The 18,887-nt window shown below is 40.9% G+C and overlaps 15 non-coding genes across 15 annotated transcripts; all 15 read right to left on the bottom strand.

The window, feature by feature from the left end:
- Window positions 1-1,675: 1,675 nt before the first annotated feature.
- TRNAA-AGC lies at window positions 1,676-1,748 on the bottom strand. Its single transcript has one exon. It is a non-coding gene; the product is annotated as a tRNA-Ala (tRNA).
- An 852-nt stretch (window positions 1,749-2,600) lies between these two features.
- Window positions 2,601-2,673, bottom strand: TRNAA-AGC. Its single transcript has one exon. It is a non-coding gene; the product is annotated as a tRNA-Ala (tRNA).
- An 851-nt stretch (window positions 2,674-3,524) lies between these two features.
- Window positions 3,525-3,597, bottom strand: TRNAA-AGC. Its single transcript has one exon. It is a non-coding gene; the product is annotated as a tRNA-Ala (tRNA).
- An 853-nt stretch (window positions 3,598-4,450) lies between these two features.
- Window positions 4,451-4,523, bottom strand: TRNAA-AGC. Its single transcript has one exon. It is a non-coding gene; the product is annotated as a tRNA-Ala (tRNA).
- Window positions 4,524-5,377: 854 nt separating this feature from the next.
- Window positions 5,378-5,450, bottom strand: TRNAA-AGC. Its single transcript has one exon. It is a non-coding gene; the product is annotated as a tRNA-Ala (tRNA).
- An 855-nt stretch (window positions 5,451-6,305) lies between these two features.
- Window positions 6,306-6,378, bottom strand: TRNAA-AGC. Its single transcript has one exon. It is a non-coding gene; the product is annotated as a tRNA-Ala (tRNA).
- Window positions 6,379-7,230: 852 nt separating this feature from the next.
- TRNAA-AGC lies at window positions 7,231-7,303 on the bottom strand. Its single transcript has one exon. It is a non-coding gene; the product is annotated as a tRNA-Ala (tRNA).
- Window positions 7,304-8,152: 849 nt separating this feature from the next.
- On the bottom strand, window positions 8,153-8,225 carry TRNAA-AGC. The gene has a single exon. It is a non-coding gene; the product is annotated as a tRNA-Ala (tRNA).
- An 851-nt stretch (window positions 8,226-9,076) lies between these two features.
- On the bottom strand, window positions 9,077-9,149 carry TRNAA-AGC. The gene has a single exon. It is a non-coding gene; the product is annotated as a tRNA-Ala (tRNA).
- A 310-nt stretch (window positions 9,150-9,459) lies between these two features.
- TRNAA-UGC lies at window positions 9,460-9,532 on the bottom strand. Its single transcript has one exon. It is a non-coding gene; the product is annotated as a tRNA-Ala (tRNA).
- Window positions 9,533-9,998: 466 nt separating this feature from the next.
- Window positions 9,999-10,071, bottom strand: TRNAA-AGC. Its single transcript has one exon. It is a non-coding gene; the product is annotated as a tRNA-Ala (tRNA).
- An 852-nt stretch (window positions 10,072-10,923) lies between these two features.
- TRNAA-AGC lies at window positions 10,924-10,996 on the bottom strand. The gene has a single exon. It is a non-coding gene; the product is annotated as a tRNA-Ala (tRNA).
- Window positions 10,997-14,622: 3,626 nt separating this feature from the next.
- TRNAA-AGC lies at window positions 14,623-14,695 on the bottom strand. The gene has a single exon. It is a non-coding gene; the product is annotated as a tRNA-Ala (tRNA).
- Window positions 14,696-16,470: 1,775 nt separating this feature from the next.
- TRNAA-AGC lies at window positions 16,471-16,543 on the bottom strand. Its single transcript has one exon. It is a non-coding gene; the product is annotated as a tRNA-Ala (tRNA).
- Window positions 16,544-17,394: 851 nt separating this feature from the next.
- TRNAA-AGC lies at window positions 17,395-17,467 on the bottom strand. The gene has a single exon. It is a non-coding gene; the product is annotated as a tRNA-Ala (tRNA).
- Between the last annotated feature and the right edge of the window lie 1,420 nt (window positions 17,468-18,887).

Raw genomic sequence — 18,887 nt, 5'->3', positions numbered from 1 at the left:
AAAATCCTCAATTCCAGACTACTTTCTAAGGACTTTCAGCCTTTTTACTCATTCTCACCCTCCACCAAAAACAGCATCTTTCCAGATTTCCAAATATCCTATGGAAACTACAGGATTCAGTGTTTAGAAGCTGAAAATTACTGCTTTAGCGTGCTTTTCTAGATCCCACTCCTCTCCTTTGTAAGACTTAAAGTAGCAAAAGGATCCATGGAGAATGTGGGCATTGATCCCACTGCCTCTCGCATGCAAAGCAAGCACTCTACCATTTGAGCTAATTCCCCTCTTCCTTGAAGCAGTTCTGAAGATGAAAAAGGATGATATGCTGAGCCAAGCCTAACTGCTTCTCTGTGCAGAACCAAAATCACTATCTCAATCTAGTTTCATTGAAAAAGAGAAGAAGCATGCTGTAAAGTCCGCTGACCATTTTTCACCTGCCTGCTGTAGTACAGTCACAACTCTTCAGTGATTTGTGCTCTTGTATATGATAAAAGGGGTGTGAAACTAGGAGAAAGGGAAGAACAGATGAATTAGGGCCTCTTCTGCTATTTCCTCTTTAGCTCACACTGATCCTTTTCACAGCCAACCAAAGGCTAACAGATCACTTTTTGTCCTTATTTAATCCATGAATTTCCATATACAAGATACCTATTAAGCATTACAAGTGCTTCCTTTCAACCTGACTAGGTAGTTGCATATCCACCAGCATGTCAAACTTTATATTTCAGCTCTTTGGTTGCAGAAAAAAAAAAATGGAGAATGTGTGCATCGATCCACTACCTCTCACATGCTAAGCGAGCGCTCTATCCACTTGAGCTAATTCCCCTGACTCATTTTGATGTGTTGCGCACAAAGCAAATGCTGGGTTAATTACAATCCTGACGTTTTACCACATGATCCTTAACAGATTTCTGCACACCCCATATCAGAAAACCTCAATTCCAGACTACTTTCTAAGGACTTTCAGCCTTTTTACTCATTCTCACCCTCCACCAAAAACAGCATCTTTCCAGATTTCCAAATATCCTATGGAAACTACAGGCTTCAGTGTTTAGAAGCTGAAAATTACTGCTTTAGCGTGCTTTTCTAGATCCCACTCCTCTCCTTTGTAAGACCTAAAGTAGCAAAAGGATCCATGGAGAATGTGGGCATTGATCCCACTGCCTCTCGCATGCAAAGCGAGCACTCTACCATTTGAGCTAATTCCCCTCTTCCTTGAAGCAGTTCTGAAGATGAAAAAGGATGATATTCTGAGCCAAGCCTAACTGCTTCTCTGTGCAGAACCAAAATCACTATCTCAATCTAGTTTCATTGAAAAAGAGAAGAAGCATGCTGTAAAGTCCGCTGACCATTTTTCACCTGCCTGCTGTAGTACAGTCACAACTCTTCAGTGATTTGTGCTCTTGTATATGATAAAAGGGGTGTGAAACTAGGAGAAAGGGAAGAACAGATGAATTAGGGCCTCTACTGCTATTTCCTCTTGATCTCACACTGATCCTTTTCACAGCCAACCAAAGGCTAACAGATCACTTTTTGTCCTTATTTAATCCATGAATTTCCATATACAAGATACCTATTAAGCATTACAAAGTGCTTCCTTTCAACCTGACTAGGTAGTTGCATATCCACCAGCATGTCAAACTTTATATTTCAGCTCTTTGGTTGCAGAAAAAAAAAATGGAGAATGTGGGCATTGATCCCACTACCTCTCACATGCTAAGCGAGCGCTCTACCACTTGAGCTAATTCCCCTGACTCATTTTGATGTGTTGCGCACAAAGCAAATGCTGGGTTAATTACAATCCTGACGTTTTACCACATGATCCTTAACAGATTTCTGCACACCCCATATCAGAAAACCTCAATTCCAGACTACTTTCTAAGGACTTTCAGCCTTTTTACTCATTCTCACCCTCCACCAAAAACAGCATCTTTCCAGATTTCCAAATATCCTATGGAAACTACAGGCTTCAGTGTTTAGAAGCTGAAAATTACTGCTTTAGCGTGCTTTTCTAGATCTCACTCCTCTCCTTTGTAAGACCTAAAGTAGCAAAAGGATCCATGGAGAATGTGGGCATTGATCCCACTGCCTCTCGCATGCAAAGCGAGCACTCTACCATTTGAGCTAATTCCCCTCTTCCTTGAAGCAGTTCTGAAGATGAAAAAGGATGATATTCTGAGCCAAGCCTAACTGCTTCTCTGTGCAAAACCAAAATCACTATCTCAATCTAGTTTCATTGAAAAAGAGAAGAAGCATGCTGTAAAGTCCGCTGCCCATTTTTCACCTGCCTGCTGTAGTACAGTCACAACTCTTCAGTGATTTGTGCTCTTGTATATGATAAAAGGGGTGTGAAACTAGGAGAAAGGGAAGAACAGATGAATTAGGGCCTCTTCTGCTATTTGCCTCTTGAGCTCACACTGATCCTTTTCACAGCCAACCAAAGGCTAACAGATCACTTTTTGTCCTTATTTAATCCATGAATTTCCATATACAAGATACCTATTAAGCATTACAAGTGCTTCCTTTCAACCTGACTAGGTAGTTGCATATCCACCAGCATGTCAAACTTTATATTTCAGCTCTTTGGTTGCAGAAAAAAAAAATGGAGAATGTGGGCATCGATCCCACTACCTCTCACATGCTAAGCGAGCGCTCTACCACTTGAGCTAATTCCCCTGACTCATTTTGATGTGTTGCGCACAAAGCAGATGCTGGGTTAATTACAATCCTGACGTTTTACCACATGATCCTTAACAGATTTCTGCACACCCCATATCAGAAAACCTCAATTCCAGACTACTTTCTAAGGACTTTCAGCCTTTTTACTCATTCTCACCCTCCACCAAAAACAGCATCTTTCCAGATTTCCAAATATCCTATGGAAACTACAGGCTTCAGTGTTTAGAAGCTGAAAATTACTGCTTTAGCGTGCTTTTCTAGATCCCACTCCTCTCCTTTGTAAGACCTAAAGTAGCAAAAGGATCCATGGAGAATGTGGGCATTGATCCCACTGCCTCTCGCATGCAAAGCAAGCACTCTACCATTTGAGCTAATTCCCCTCTTCCTTGAAGCAGTTCTGAAGATGAAAAAGGATGATATGCTGAGCCAAGCCTAACTGCTTCTCTGTGCAGAACCAAAATCACTATCTCAATCTAGTTTCATTGAAAAAGAGAAGAAGCATGCTGTAAAGTCCGCTGACCATTTTTCACCTGCCTGCTGTAGTACAGTCACAACTCTTCAGTGATTTGTGCTCTTGTATATGATAAAAGGGGTGTGAAACTAGGAGAAAGGGAAGAACAGATGAATTAGGGCCTCTTCTGCTATTTGCTCTTGAGCTCACACTGATCCTTTTCACAGCCAACCAAAGGCTAACAGATCACTTTTTGTCCTTATTTAATCCATGAATTTCCATATACAAGATACCTATTAAGCATTACAAGTGCTTCCTTTCAACCTGACTAGGTAGTTGCATATCCACCAGCATGTCAAACTTTATATTTCAGCTCTTTGGTTGCAGAAAAAAAAAATGGAGAATGTGGGCATCGATCCCACTACCTCTCACATGCTAAGCGAGCGCTCTACCACTTGAGCTAATTCCCCTGACTCATTTTGATGTGTTGCGCACAAAGCAGATGCTGGGTTAATTACAATCCTGACGTTTTACCACATGATCCTTAACAGATTTCTGCACACCCCATATCAGAAAACCTCAATTCCAGACTACTTTCTAAGGACTTTCAGCCTTTTTACTCATTCTCACCCTGCACAAAAAACAGCATCTTTCCAGATTTCCAAATATCCTATGGAAACTACAGGCTTCAGTGTTTAGAAGCTGAAAATTACTGCTTTAGCGTGCTTTTCTAGATCCCACTCCTCTCCTTTGTAAGACCTTAAAGTAGCAAAAGGATCCATGGAGAATGTGGGCATTGATCCCACTGCCTCTCGCATGCAAAGCGAGCACTCTACCATTTGAGCTAATTCCCCTCTTCCTTGAAGCAGTTCTGAAGATGAAAAAGGATGATATGCTGAGCCAAGCCTAACTGCTTCTCTGTGCAGAACCAAAATCACTATCTCAATCTAGTTTCATTGAAAAAGAGAAGAAGCATGCTGTAAAGTCCGCTGACCATTTTTCACCTGCCTGCTGTAGTACAGTCACAACTCTTCAGTGATTTGTGCTCTTGTATATGATAAAAGGGGTGTGAAACTAGGAGAAAGGGAAGAACAGATGAATTAGGGCCTCTTCTGCTATTTCCTCTTGATCTCACACTGATCCTTTTCAGCAGCCAACCAAAGGCTAACAGATCACTTTTTGTCCTTATTTAATCCAGGAACTTCCATATACAAGATACCTATTAAGCATTACAAGTGCTTCCTTTCAACCTGACTAGGTAGTTGCATATCCACCAGCATGTCAAACTTTATATTTCAGCTCTTTGGTTGCAGAAAAAAAAAATGGAGAATGTGGGCATCGATCCCACTACCTCTCACATGCTAAGCGAGCGCTCTACCACTTGAGCTAATTCCCCTGACTCATTTTGATGTGTTGCGCACAAAGCAGATGCTGGGTTAATTACAATCCTGACGTTTTACCACATGATCCTTAACAGATTTCTGCACACCCCATATCAGAAAATCTCAATTCCAGACTACTTTCTAAGGACTTTCAGCCTTTTTACTCATTCTCACCCTCCACCAAAAACAGCATCTTTCCAGATTTCCAAATATCCTATGGAAACTACAGGATTCAGTGTTTAGAAGCTGAAAATTACTGCTTTAGCGTGCTTTTCTAGATCCCACTCCTCTCCTTTGTAAGACCTAAAGTAGCAAAAGGATCCATGGAGAATGTGGGCATTGATCCCACTGCCTCTCGCATGCAAAGCAAGCACTCTACCATTTGAGCTAATTCCCCTCTTCCTTGAAGCAGTTCTGAAGATGAAAAAGGATGATATTCTGAGCCAAGCCTAACTGCTTCTCTGTGCAGAACCAAAATCACTATCTCAATCTAGTTTCATTGAAAAAGAGAAGAAGCATGCTGTAAAGTCCGCTGCCCATTTTTCACCTGCCTGCTGTAGTACAGTCACAACTCTTCAGTGATTTGTGCTCTTGTATATGATAAAAGGGGTGTGAAACTAGGAGAAAGGGAAGAACAGATGAATTAGGGCCTCTTCTGCTATTTCCTCTTGATCTCACACTGATCCTTTTCGCAGCCAACCAAAGGCTAACAGATCACTTTTTGTCCTTATTTAATCCATGAACTTTCCATATACAGGATACCTTATTAAGCATTGCAAAGTGCTTCCTTTCAACCTGACTAGGTAGTTGCATATCCACCAGCATGTCAAACTTTATATTTCAGCTCTTTGGTTGCAGAAAAAAAAAATGGAGAATGTGGGCATCGATCCCACTACCTCTCACATGCTAAGCGAGCGCTCTACCACTTGAGCTAATTCCCCTGACTCATTTTGCTGTGTTGCGCACAAAGCAGATGCTGGGTTAATTACAATCCTGACGTTTTACCACATGATCCTTAACAGATTTCTGCACACCCCATATCAGAAAACCTCAATTCCAGACTACTTTCTAAGGACTTTCAGCCTTTTTACTCATTTCTCACCCTCCACCAAAAACAGCATCTTTCCAGATTTCCAAATATCCTATGGAAACTACAGGCTTCAGTGTTTAGAAGCTGAAAATTACTGCTTTAGCGTGCTTTTCTAGATCTCACTCCTCTCCTTTGTAAGACCTTAAAGTAGCAAAAGGATCCATGGAGAATGTGGGCATTGATCCCACTGCCTCTCGCATGCAAAGCGAAGCACTCTACCATTTGAGCTAATTCCCCTCTTCTTTGAAGCAGTTCTGAAGATGAAAAAGGATGATATGCTGAGCCAAGCCTAACTGCTTCTCTGTGCAGAACCAAAATCACTATCTCAATCTAGTTTCATTGAAAAAGAGAAGAAGCATGCTGTAAAGTCCGCTGCCCATTTTTCACCTGCCTGCTGTAGTACAGTCACAACTCTTCAGTGATTTGTGCTCTTGTATATGATAAAAGGGGTGTGAAACTAGGAGAAAGGGAAGAACAGATGAATTAGGGCCTCTTCTGCTATTTGCCTCTTGAGCTCACACTGATCCTTTTCACAGCCAACCAAAGGCTAACAGATCACTTTTTGTCCTTATTTAATCCATGAATTTCCATATACAAGATACCTATTAAGCATTACAAGTGCTTCCTTTCAACCTGACTAGGTAGTTGCATATCCACCAGCATGTCAAACTTTATATTTCAGCTCTTTGGTTGCAGAAAAAAAAAATGGAGAATGTGGGCATCGATCCCACTACCTCTCACATGCTAAGCGAGCGCTCTACCACTTGAGCTAATTCCCCTGACTCATTTTGATGTGTTGCGCACAAAGCAAATGCTGGGTTAATTACAATCCTGACGTTTTACCACATGATCTTTAACAGATTTCTGCACACCCCATATCAGAAAACCTCAATTCCAGACTACTTTCTAAGGACTTTCAGCCTTTTTACTCATTCTCACCCTCCACCAAAAACAGCATCTTTCCAGATTTCCAAATATCCTATGGAAACTACAGGCTTCAGTGTTTAGAAGCTGAAAATTACTGCTTTAGCGTGCTTTTCTAGATCCCACTCCTCTCCTTTGTAAGACCTAAAGTAGCAAAAGGATCCATGGAGAATGTGGGCATTGATCCCACTGCCTCTCGCATGCAAAGCAAGCGCTCTACCATTTGAGCTAATTCCCCTCTTCCTTGAAGTAATTCTGAAGATGAAAAAGGATGATATGCTGAGCCAAGCCTAACTGCTTCTCTGTGTAGAACCAAAATCACTATCTCAATCTAGTTTCATTGAAAAAGAGAAGAAGCATGCTGTAAAGTCCGCTGCCCATTTTTCACCTGCCTGCTGTAGTACAGTCACAACTCTTCAGTGATTTGTGCTCTTGTATATGATAAAAGGGGTGTGAAACTAGGAGAAAGGGAAGAACAGATGAATTAGGGCCTCTTCTGCTATTTGCTCTTGAGCTCACACTGATCCTTTTCACAGCCAACCAAAGGCTAACAGATCACTTTTTGTCCTTATTTAATCCATGAATTTCCATATACAAGATACCTATTAAGCATTACAAGTGCTTCCTTTCAACCTGACTAGGTAGTTGCATATCCACCAGCATGTCAAACTTTATATTTCAGCTCTTTGGTTGCAGAAAAAAAAAAATGGAGAATGTGGGCATCGATCCCACTACCTCTCACATGCTAAGCGAGCGCTCTACCACTTGAGCTAATTCCCCTGACTCATTTTGCTGTGTTGCGCACAAAGCAGATGCTGGGTTAATTACAATCCTGACGTTTTACCACATGATCCTTAACAGATTTCTGCACACCCCATATCAGAAAACCTCAATTCCAGACTACTTTCTAAGGACTTTCAGCCTTTTTACTCATTCTCACCCTCCACCAAAAACAGCATCTTTCCAGATTTCCAAATATCCTATGGAAACTACAGGCTTCAATGTTTAGAAGCTGAAAATTACTGCTTTAGCATGCTTTTCTAGATCCCACTCCTCTCCTTTGTAAGACCTAAAGTAGCAAAAGGATCCATGGAGAATGTGGGCATTGATCCCACTGCCTCTCGCATGCAAAGCAAGCGCTCTACCATTTGAGCTAATTCCCCTCTTCCTTGAAGCAGTTCTGAAGATGAAAAAGGATGATATGCTGAGCCAAGCCTAACTGCTTCTCTGTGCAGAACCAAAATCACTATCTCAATCTAGTTTCATTGAAAAAGAGAAGCATGCTGTAAAGTCCGCTGACCATTTTTCACCTGCCTGCTGTAGTACAGTCACAACTCTTCAGTGATTTGTGCTCTTGTATATGATAAAAGGGGTGTGAAACTATGAGAAAGGGAAGAACAGATGAATTAGGGCCTCTTCTGCTATTTGCTCTTGAGCTCACACTGATCCTTTTCACAGCCAACCAAAGGCTAACAGATCACTTTTTGTCCTTATTTAATCCATGAATTTCCATATACAAGATACCTATTAAGCATTACAAGTGCTTCCTTTCAACCTGACTAGGTAGTTGCATATCCACCAGCATGTCAAACTTTATATTTCAGCTCTTTGGTTGCAGAAAAAAAAAAATGGAGAATGTGGGCATCGATCCCACTACCTCTCACATGCTAAGCGAGCGCTCTACCACTTGAGCTAATTCCCCTGACTCATTTTGCTGTGTTGCGCACAAAGCAGATGCTGGGTTAATTACAATCCTGACGTTTTACCACATGATCCTTAACAGATTTCTGCACACCCCATATCAGAAAACCTCAATTCCAGACTACTTTCTAAGGACTTTCAGCCTTTTTACTCATTCTCACCCTCCACCAAAAACAGCATCTTTCCAGATTTCCAAATATCCTATGGAAACTACAGGCTTCAGTGTTTAGAAGCTGAAAATTACTGCTTTAGCGTGCTTTTCTAGATCCCACTCCTCTCCTTTGTAAGACCTAAAGTAGCAAAAGGATCCATGGAGAATGTGGGCATTGATCCCACTGCCTCTCGCATGCAAAGCAAGCGCTCTACCATTTGAGCTAATTCCCCTCTTCCTTGAAGCAGTTCTGAAGATGAAAAAGGTTGATATGCTGAGCCAAGCCTAACTGCTTCTCAGTGCAGAACCAAAATCACTATCTCAATCTAGTTTCATTGAAAAAGAGAAGAAGCATGCTGTAAAGTCCGCTGACCATTTTTCACCTGCCTGCTGTAGTACAGTCACAACTCTTCAGTGATTTGTGCTCTTGTATATGATAAAAGGGGTGTGAAACTATGAGAAAGGGAAGAACAGATGAATTAGGGCCTCTTCTGCTATTTCCTCTTTAGCTCACACTGATCCTTTTCACAGCCAACCAAAGGCTAACAGATCACTTTTTGTCCTTATTTAATCCATGAATTTCCATATACAAGATACCTATTAAGCATTACAAGTGCTTCCTTTCAACCTGACTAGGTAGTTGCATATCCACCAGCATGTCAAACTTTATATTTCAGCTCTTTGGTTGCAGAAAAAAAAAATGGAGAATGTGGGCATCGATCCCACTACCTCTCACATGCTAAGCGAGCGCTCTACCACTTGAGCTAATTCCCCTGACTCATTTTGCTGTGTTGCGCACAAAGCAGATGCTGGGTTAATTACAATCCTGACGTTTTACCACATGATCCTTAACAGATTTCTGCACACCCCATATCAGAAAACCTCAATTCCAGACTACTTTCTAAGGACTTTCAGCCTTTTTACTCATTCTCACCCTCCACCAAAAACAGCATCTTTCCAGATTTCCAAATATCCTATGGAAACTACAGGCTTCAGTGTTTAGAAGCTGAAAATTACTGCTTTAGCGTGCTTTTCTAGATCCCACTCCTCTCCTTTGTAAGACCTAAAGTAGCAAAAGGATCCATGGAGAATGTGGGCATTGATCCCACTGCCTCTCGCATGCAAAGCGAGCGCTCTACCATTTGAGCTAATTCCCCTCTTCCTTGAAGCAGTTCTGAAGATGAAAAAGGATGATATGCTGAGCCAAGCCTAACTGCTTCTCTGTGCAGAACAAAAATCACTATCTCAATCTAGTTTCATTGAAAAAGAGAAGCATGCTGTAAAGTCCGCTGACCATTTTTCACCTGCCTGCTGTAGTACAGTCACAACTCTTCAGTGATTTGTGCTCTTGTATATGATAAAAGGGGTGTGAAACTATGAGAAAGGGAAGAACAGATGAATTAGGGCCTCTTCTGCTATTTCCTCTTTAGCTCACACTGATCCTTTTCACAGCCAACCAAAGGCTAACAGATCACTTTTTGTCCTTATTTAATCCATGAATTTCCATATACAAGATACCTATTAAGCATTACAAGTGCTTCCTTTCAACCTGACTAGGTAGTTGCATATCCACCAGCATGTCAAACTTTATATTTCAGCTCTTTGGTTGCAGAAAAAAAAAAATGGAGAATGTGGGCATCGATCCCACTACCTCTCACATGCTAAGCGAGCGCTCTACCACTTGAGCTAATTCCCCTGACTCATTTTGCTGTGTTGCGCACAAAGCAGATGCTGGGTTAATTACAATCCTGACGTTTTACCACATGATCCTTAACAGATTTCTGCACACCCCATATCAGAAAACCTCAATTCCAGACTACTTTCTAAGGACTTTCAGCCTTTTTACTCATTCTCACCCTCCACCAAAAACAGCATCTTTCCAGATTTCCAAATATCCTATGGAAACTACAGGCTTCAGTGTTTAGAAGCTGAAAATTACTGCTTTAGCGTGCTTTTCTAGATCCCACTCCTCTCCTTTGTAAGACCTAAAGTAGCAAAAGGATCCATGGAGAATGTGGGCATTGATCCCACTACCTCTCGCATGCAAAGCAAGCGCTCTACCATTTGAGCTAATTCCCCTCTTCCTTGAAGTTGTTCTGAAGATGAAAAAGGATGATATGCTGAGCCAAGCCTAACTGCTTCTCTGTGTAGAACCAAAATCACTATCTCAATCTAGTTTCATTGAAAAAGAGAAGAAGCATGCTGTAAAGTCCGCTGCCCATTTTTCACCTGCCTGCTGTAGTACAGTCACAACTCTTCAGTGATTTGTGCTCTTGTATATGATAAAAGGGGTGTGAAACTATGAGAAAGGGAAGAACAGATGAATTAGGGCCTCTTCTGCTATTTGCTCTTGAGCTCACACTGATCCTTTTCACAGCCAACCAAAGGCTAACAGATCACTTTTTGTCCTTATTTAATCCATGAATTTCCATATACAAGATACCTATTAAGCATTACAAGTGCTTCCTTTCAACCTGACTAGGTAGTTGCATATCCACCAGCATGTCAAACTTTATATTTCAGCTCTTTGGTTGCAGAAAAAAAAAAATGGAGAATGTGGGCATTGATCCCACTACCTCTCACATGCTAAGCGAGCGCTCTACCACTTGAGCTAATTCCCCTGACTCATTTTGCTGTGTTGCGCACAAAGCAGATGCTGGGTTAATTACAATCCTGACGTTTTACCACATGATCCTTAACAGATTTCTGCACACCCCATATCAGAAAACCTCAATTCCAGACTACTTTCTAAGGACTTTCAGCCTTTTTACTCATTCTCACCCTCCACCAAAAACAGCATCTTTCCAGATATCCAAATATCCTATGGAAACTTCAGGCTTCAATGTTAAGAAGCTGAAAATTACTGCTTTAGCGTGCTTTTCTAGATCCCACTCCTCTCCTTTGTAAGACCTAAAGTAGCAAAAGGATCCATGGAGAATGTGGGCATTGATCCCACTGCCTCTCGCATGCAAAGCAAGCGCTCTACCATTTGAGCTAATTACTCTCTTCCTTGAAGCAGTTCTGAAGATGAAAAAGGATGATATGCTGAGCCTAGCCTAACTGCTTCTCTGTGTAGAACCAAATTCACTATCTCAATCTAGTTTCATTGAAAAAGAGAAGAAGCATGCTGTAAAATCCGGTGACCATTTTTCACCTGCCTGCTGTAGTACAGTCACAACTCTTCAGTGATTTGTGCTCTTGTATATGATAAAAGGGGTGTGAAACTAGGAGAAAGGGAAGAACAGATGAATTAGGGCCTCTTCTGCTATTTGCTCTTGAGCTCACACTGATCCTTTTCACAGCCAACCAAAGGCTAACAGATCACTTTTTGTCCTTATTTAATCCATGAATTTCCATATACAAGATACCTATTAAGCATTACAAGTGCTTCCTTTCAACCTGACTAGGTAGTTGCATATCCACCAGCATGTCAAACTTTATATTTCAGCTCTTTGATTGCAGAAAAAAAAAAATAGAGAATGTGGGCATCGATCTCACTACCTTTCACATGCTAAGCGAGCGCTCTATCACTTGAGCTAATTCCCCTGACTCATTTTGCTGTGTTGCGCACAAAGCAGATGCTGGGTTAATTACAATCCTGACGTTTTACCACATGATCCTTAACAGATTTCTGCACACCCCATATCAGAAAACCTCAATTCCAGACTACTTTCTAAGGACTTTCAGCCTTTTTACTCATTCTCACCCTCCACCAAAAACAGCATCTTTTCAGATATCCAAATATCCTATGGAAACTTCAGGCTTCAATGTTAAGAAGCTGAAAATTACTGCTTTAGCATGCTTTTCTAGATCCCACTCCTCTCCTTTGTAAGACCTAAAGTAGCAAAAGGATCCATGGAGAATGTGGGCATTGATCCCACTGCCTCTCGCATGCAAAGCAAGCGCTCTACCATTTGAGCTAATTCCCCTCTTCCTTGAAGTAATTCTGAAGATGAAAAAGGATGATATGCTGAGCCAAGCCTAACTGCTTCTCTGTGTAGAACCAAAATCACTATCTCAATCTAGTTTCATTGAAAAAGAGAAGAAGCATGCTGTAAAGTCCGCTGCCCATTTTTCACCTGCCTGCTGTAGTACAGTCACAACTCTTCAGTGATTTGTGCTCTTGTATATGATAAAAGGGGTGTGAAACTATGAGAAAGGGAAGAACAGATGAATTAGGGCCTCTTCTGCTATTTCCTCTTGAGCTCACACTGATCCTTTTCACAGCCAACCAAAGGCTAACAGATCACTTTTTGTCCTTATTTAATCCATGAATTTCCATATACAAGATACCTATTAAGCATTACAAGTGCTTCCTTTCAACCTGACTAGGTAGTTGCATATCCACCAGCATGTCAAACTTTATATTTCAGCTCTTTGGTTGCAGAAAAAAAAAATGGAGAATGTGGGCATTGATCCCACTACCTCTCACATGCTAAGCGAGCGCCCTACCACTTGAGCTAATTCCCCTGACTCATTTTGCTGTGTTGCGCACAAAGCAGATGCTGGGTTAATTACAATCCTGACGTTTTACCACATGATCCTTAACAGATTTCTGCACACCCCATATCAGAAAACCTCAATTCCAGACTACTTTCTAAGGACTTTCAGCCTTTTTACTCATTCTCACCCTCCACCAAAAACAGCATCTTTCCAGATTTCCAAATATCCTATGGAAACTACAGGCTTCAGTGTTTAGAAGCTGAAAATTACTGCTTTAGCGTGCTTTTCTAGATCCCACTCCTCTCCTTTGTAAGACCTAAAGTAGCAAAAGGATCCATGGAGAATGTGGGCATTGATCCCACTGCCTCTCGCATGCAAAGCAAGCGCTCTACCATTTGAGCTAATTCCCTCTTCCTTGAAGCAGTTCTGAAGATGAAAAAGGATGATATGCTGAGCCTAAGCCTAACTGCTTCTCTGTGTAGAACCAAATTCACTATCTCAATCTAGTTTCATTGAAAAAGAGAAGAAGCATGCTGTAAAGTCCGCTGACCATTTTTCACCTGCCTGCTGTAGTACAGTCACAACTCTTCAGTGATTTGTGCTCTTGTATATGATAAAAGGGGTGTGAAACTATGAGAAAGGGAAGAACAGATGAATTAGGGCCTCTTCTGCTATTTGCCTCTTGAGCTCACACTGATCCTTTTCACAGCCAACCAAAGGCTAACAGATCACTTTTTGTCCTTATTTAATCCATGAATTTCCATATACAAGATACCTATTAAGCATTACAAGTGCTTCCTTTCAACCTGACTAGGTAGTTGCATATCCACCAGCATGTCAAACTTTATATTTCAGCTCTTTGATTGCAGAAAAAAAAAAATAGAGAATGTGGGCATCGATCTCACTACCTCTCACATGCTAAGCGAGCGCTCTATCACTTGAGCTAATTCCCCTGACTCATTTTGATGTGTTGCGCACAAAGCAGATGAAGGGTTAATTACAATCCTGACGTTTTACCACATGATCCTTAACAGATTTCTGCACACCCCATATCAGAAAATCTCAATTCCAGACTACTTTCTAAGGACTTTCAGCCTTTTTACTCATTCTCACCCTCCACCAAAAACAGCATCTTTCCAGATTTCCAAATATCCTATGGAAACTACAGGATTCAGTGTTTAGAAGCTGAAAATTACTGCTTTAGCGTGCTTTTCTAGATCCCACTCCTCTCCTTTGTAAGACTTAAAGTAGCAAAAGGATCCATGGAGAATGTGGGCATTGATCCCACTGCCTCTCGCATGCAAAGCAAGCACTCTACCATTTGAGCTAATTCCCCTCTTCCTTGAAGCAGTTCTGAAGATGAAAAAGGATGATATTCTGAGCCAAGCCTAACTGCTTCTCTGTGCAGAACCAAAATCACTATCTCAATCTAGTTTCATTGAAAAAGAGAAGAAGCATGCTGTAAAGTCCGCTGACCATTTTTCACCTGCCTGCTGTAGTACAGTCACAACTCTTCAGTGATTTGTGCTCTTGTATATGATAAAAGGGGTGTGAAACTATGAGAAAGGGAAGAACAGATGAATTAGGGCCTCTTCGGCTATTTCCTCTTTAGCTCACACTGATCCTTTTCACAGCCAACCAAAGGCTAACAGATCAATTTTTATCCTTATTTAATCCATGAATTTCCATATACAAGATACCTATTAAGCATTACAAGTGCTTCCTTTCAACCTGACTAGGTAGTTGCATATCCACCAGCATGTCAAACTTTATATTTCAGCTCTTTGGTTGCAGAAAAAAAAAATGGAGAATGTGGGCATTGATCCCACTACCTCTCACATGCTAAGCGAGCGCTCTACCACTTGAGCTAATTCCCCTGACTCATTTTGCTGTGTTGCGCACAAAGCAGATGCTGGGTTAATTACAATCCTGACGTTTTACCACATGATCCTTAACAGATTTCTGCACACCCCATATCAGAAAACCTCAATTCCAGACTACTTTCTAAGGACTTTCAGCCTTTTTACTCATTCTCACCCTCCACCAAAAACAGCATCTTTCCAGATTTCCAAATATCCTATGGAAACTACAGGCTTCAGTGTTTAGAAGCTGAAAATTACTGCTTTAGCGTGCTTTTCTAGATCCCACTCCTCTCCTTTGTAAGACCTAAAGTAGCAAAAAGATCAATGGAGAATGTGGGCATTGATCCCACTGCCTCTCGCATGCAAAGCAAGCGCTCTACCATTTGAGCTAATTACTCTCTTCTTTGAAGCAGTTCTGAAGATGAAAAAGGATGATATGCTGAGCCTAGCCTAACTGCTTCTCTGTGTAGAACCAAATTCACTATCTCAATCTAGTTTCATTGAAAAAGAGAAGAAGCATGCTGTAAAACCGGTGACCATTTTTCACCTGCCTGCTGTAGTACAGTCACAACTCTTCAGTGATTTGTGCTCTTGTATATGATAAAAGGGGTGTGAAACTAGGAGAAAGGGAAGAACAGATGAATTAGGGCCTCTTCTGCTATTTGCTCTTGAGCTCACACTGATCCTTTTCACAGACAACCAAAGGCTAACAGATCACTTTTTGTCCTTATTTAATCCATGAATTTCCATATACAAGATACCTATTAAGCATTACAAGTGCTTCCTTTCAACCTGACTAGGTAGTTGCATATCCACCAGCATGTCAAACTTTATATTTCAGCTCTTTGATTGCAGAAAAAAAAAAATAGAGAATGTGGGCATCGATCTCACTACCTTTCACATGCTAAGCGAGCACTCTATCACTTGAGCTAATTCCCCTGACTCATTTTGATGTGTTGCGCACAAAGCAGATGAAGGGTTAATTACAATCCTGACGTTTTACCACATGATCCTTAACAGATTTCTGCACACCCCATATCAGAAAATCTCAATTCCAGACTACTTTCTAAGGACTTTCAGCCTTTTTACTCATTCTCACCCTCCACCAAAAACAGCATCTTTCCAGATTTCCAAATATCCTATGGAAACTACAGGATTCAGTGTTTAGAAGCTGAAAATTACTGCTTTAGCGTGCTTTTCTAGATCCCACTCCTCTCCTTTGTAAGACTTAAAGTAGCAAAAGGATCCATGGAGAATGTGGGCATTGATCCCACTGCCTCTCGCATGCAAAGCGAGCACTCTACCATTTGAGCTAATTCCCCTCTTCCTTGAAGCAGTTCTGAAGATGAAAAAGGATGATATTCTGAGCCAAGCCTAACTGCTTCTCTGTGCAGAACCAAAATCACTATCTCAATCTAGTTTCATTGAAAAAGAGAAGAAGCATGCTGTAAAGTCCGCTGACCATTTTTCACCTGCCTGCTGTAGTACAGTCACAACTCTTCAGTGATTTGTGCTCTTGTATATGATAAAAGGGGTTTGAAACTAGGAGAAAGGGAAGAACAGATGAATTAGGGCCACTTCTGCTATTTCCTCTTGATCTCACACTGATCCTTTTCGCAGCCAACCAAAGGCTAACAGATCACTTTTTGTCCTTATTTAATCCAGGAACTTCCAATTACAGGATACCTTTTAAGCATTGCAAATGCTTCCTTTCAACCTGACTAGGTAGTTGCATATCCACCAGCATGTCAAACTTTATATTTCAGCTCTTTGGTTGCAGAAAAAAAAAATGGAGAATGTGGGCATCGATCCCACTACCTCTCACATGCTAAGCGAGCGCTCTACCACTTGAGCTAATTCCCCTGACTCATTTTGATGTGTTGCGCACAAAGCAGATGAAGGGTTAATTACAATCCTGACGTTTTACCACATGATCCTTAACAGATTTCTGCACACCCCATATCAGAAAATCTCAATTCCAGACTACTTTCTAAGGACTTTCAGCCTTTTTACTCATTCTCACCCTCCACCAAAAACAGCATCTTTCCAGATTTCCAAATATCCTATGGAAACTACAGGATTCAGTGTTTAGAAGCTGAAAATTACTGCTTTAGCTTGCTTTTCTAGATCCCACTCCTCTCCTTTGTAAGACTTAAAGTAGCAAAAGGATCCATGGAGAATGTGGGCATTGATCCCACTGCCTCTCGCATGCAAAGCAAGCACTCTACCATTTGAGCTAATTCCCCTCTTCCTTGAAGCAGTTCTGAAGATGAAAAAGGATGATATTCTGAGCCAAGCCTAACTGCTTCTCTGTGCAGAACCAAAATCACTATCTCAATCTAGTTTCATTGAAAAAGAGAAGAAGCATGCTGTAAAGTCCGCTGACCATTTTTCACCTGCCTGCTGTAGTACAGTCACAACTCTTCAGTGATTTGTGCTCTTGTATATGATAAAAGGGGTTTGAAACTAGGAGAAAGGGAAGAACAGATGAATTAGGGCCTCTTCTGCTATTTCCTCTTGATCTCACACTGATCCTTTTCGCAGCCAACCAAAGGCTAACAGATCACTTTTTGTCCTTATTTAATCCAGGAACTTCCAATTACAGGATACCTTTTAAGCATTGCAAATGCTTCCTTTCAACCTGACTAGGTAGTTGCATATCCACCAGCATGTCAAACTTTATATTTCAGCTCTTTGGTTGCAGAAAAAAAAAATGGAGAATGTGGGCATCGATCCCACTACCTCTCACATGCTAAGCGAGCGCTCTACCACTTGAGCTAATTCCCCTGACTCATTTTGATGTGTTGCGCACAAAGCAGATGCTGGGTTAATTACAATCCTGACGTTTTACCACATGATCTTTAACAGATTTCTGCACACCCCATATCAGAAAACCTCAATTCCAGACTACTTTCTAAGGACTTTCAGCCTTTTTACTCTTTCTCACCCTCCACCAAAAACAGCATCTTTCCAGATTTCCAAATATCCTATGGAAACTACAGGCTTCAGTGTTTAGAAGCTGAAAATTACTGCTTTAGCGTGCTTTTCTAGATCTCACTCCTCTCCTTTGTAAGACTTAAAGTAGCAAAAGGATCCATGGAGAATGTGGGCATTGATCCCACTGCCTCTCGCATGCAAAGCGAGCACTCTACCATTTGAGCTAATTCCCCTCTTCCTTGAAGCAGTTCTGAAGATGAAAAAGGATGATATTCTGAGCCAAGCCTAACTGCTTCTCTGTGCAAAACCAAAATCACTATCTCAATCTAGTTTCATTGAAAAAGAGAAGAAGCATGCTGTAAAGTCCGCTGCCCATTTTTCACCTTCCTGCTGTAGTACAGTCACAACTCTTCAGTGATTTGTGCTCTTGTATATGATAAAAGGGGTGTGAAACTAGGAGATAGGGAAGAACAGATGAATTAGGGCCTCTTCTGCTATTTCCTCTTTAGCTCACACTGATCCTTTTCACAGCCAACCAAAGGCTAAAAGATCACTTTTTGTCCTTATTTAATCCAGGAACTTCCAAATACAGGATACCTTTTAAGCATTGCAAATGCTTCCTTTCAATCTGACTAGATAGTTGCATATCCACCAGCATGTCAAACTTTATATTTCAGCTCTTTGGTTGCAGAAAAAAAAAAATGGAGAATGTGGGCATCGATCCCACTACCTCTCACATGCGAAGCAAGCGCTCTACCACTTGAGCTAATTCCCCTGACTCATTTTGATGTGTTGCGCACAAGCAGGTAGGATGCTAGCAAATTATCTTAAAGCAAGGAAAAGAAGAACAAAAATTGTTGTAATAAAAGATAAAAATGGAAAATCACATAATAAAATTGATCAGATTCTAAAACAATTTTTTAGTTTTTATAAAGACTTGTATTCTTCTGAATCTTACAGAGATAAAGAAAAGGATGGATTGGAATTTTTAAGTTCACTTAAGGGGCCTCAAATTCCTGAACATATAAAAGGAAGTTTAGAAGAACCTATATCTTTAAAAGAGTTAGAAACAGCATTGAAGTCTCTTAGAGTTGGATCCGCTCCAGGTGGTGATGGATATACGGTAGAGTTCTATAAATTATTTCAAAATACTTTGTTACCCTATTTGTTAAAATTATATCAATACCAACTGAATAAAAATTGTATATCAGGTACTATGGCAGATTCATTAATTATTGTCTTACCAAAACCAAACAAAGATCATACTTTG

This window comes from Geotrypetes seraphini, chromosome 2 (genome assembly GCF_902459505.1).
Source record: "Geotrypetes seraphini chromosome 2, aGeoSer1.1, whole genome shotgun sequence".
NCBI classification, from domain to species: Eukaryota; Metazoa; Chordata; class Amphibia; order Gymnophiona; family Dermophiidae; genus Geotrypetes; species Geotrypetes seraphini.
The sequence above is the reverse complement of the archived record's forward strand: the minus strand, read 5'-3'. Positions and strand labels throughout refer to the sequence as shown.